This window comes from Phalaenopsis equestris, unplaced genomic scaffold (genome assembly GCF_001263595.1).
Source record: "Phalaenopsis equestris unplaced genomic scaffold, ASM126359v1 Scaffold207193, whole genome shotgun sequence".
Lineage (NCBI taxonomy): Eukaryota > Viridiplantae > Streptophyta > Magnoliopsida > Asparagales > Orchidaceae > Phalaenopsis > Phalaenopsis equestris.
Window position 1 is genome coordinate 16,476 of NW_018226544.1, and position 1,572 is coordinate 18,047.

A 1,572-nucleotide genomic window follows, 5' to 3' on the forward strand; every position below is an offset into this window, starting at 1 on the left:
TATATATATATTATATTATTAATAAGATGGCCGAAGGCTATTTAAGGAGTCCCGACCATCCCTCATGTGCCTAATAAATCGAGTACCACACCCTACACACGGGGGTAATCGAACTCAGATCAAAGGGGACTTACAACTGACAAGCAGATGCTCGACCAACTGACCTGACTATGATCATTTTTCACCCTGAGTTTGCGGCGCATATATATATATATATATATATATATATGCGCCGCAAACTTCGACCTAGGTGATGCCCTCTTTGTATTGTTTGATTAGATAGAATCATGTTATATTAATTAATTCTTATAAATTTGTTGAAGCCAAATTTATACTTTAGACCGTGCCTAAATAATAAAACTAGATTTTGGGTGGTGGAGAAGGACTAAAAGAGAAAGTGAGAGGGTTGCCTTGGGGTGAGCAGATTAAGGTTCACCGGGCTTGTTAGGCCTATTTATTCTAAATATGTTTAGGTTACAAGTGAGAGAGATGGGTAGCAAGCCCCTTACATGAGGGAGAGAGAGAGCCTAAAGAGACTCTTTTACATGCCTAGAGGCCCTCTATTTATAGAGAGAAATGTGGGCCGAAGAAATAATATATTTGCCCTTGTTTTAAGGGGTGTTCTGACGGGTACTCCGGTCTTTATCAGTCTCAGCTAGCGTCAGTTCGTTGACCAAAGTTCTTCTTCTTCTTGGAGGTGGCTGACAGGCATGAGGAGCTCGACCGTTGGGTGGTTAATATGCCTAAGAAACACCATTCCTTTAAAGTCTGACACTGAGATATGGGTAATAAATTCCTATGATGATTTTAGGTTTATATCTCTAGGAAGCAAATTAAATGGAGTTGCTTTGAAGTTATTCTCTAGCGTGAAGGCTTTTATCCCAAGTGACCAGCTAGTTCTTCGGCAAGGGTGGCTGGTCGGTTTGGCAACAAGGGTAGCTGGCCAATTCGACAACAAGGGTAGCCGAACGGTTCACCAACAAGGGTTGCTGGCCACTCGAGGATAAAGCTGTTAACTCTCATATATAATTAGGTACTGCTCCAGCCCCAATTGTCGCCCTTCCATGGCACCTTTATACAAGAAGGACTGCTTGAGAACCTTAAAGCCCGAACGTTCACCTTGGAATACGACAACAAAGCCATAACATCCTTGATGAGGCTTAAGGAATGAAAAAACAATGACAGGGCCACAGTGAAGACGAAAGCGGCGAATTCCATGACACCACAATAACCAAGAAGGCCCGCGAGGGAGACAAAGCCAACACAGACTGATGTGACTTTTTTATATGCTATGCTTCATGAAGTTCACACCACCACTTGAAGATTGTAATCCCTGACAACGATGCCAAAAACTTGATGCGACTTTTGTATATGTTATGCTTCATGAAGTTGACACCACTACTTAAAGATTTTAATTCCCTACAACGATGCCAAAAACTTGATGCAGACTTTATTATTATTATTATTATTTATTAATTTTATATATTCTAGATAGTAACAATGATATAAACGCAAGTATAAGTATCACTCAAGTACGTAAGTATAAGTATCACTCAAGTAATACAGTGCTCT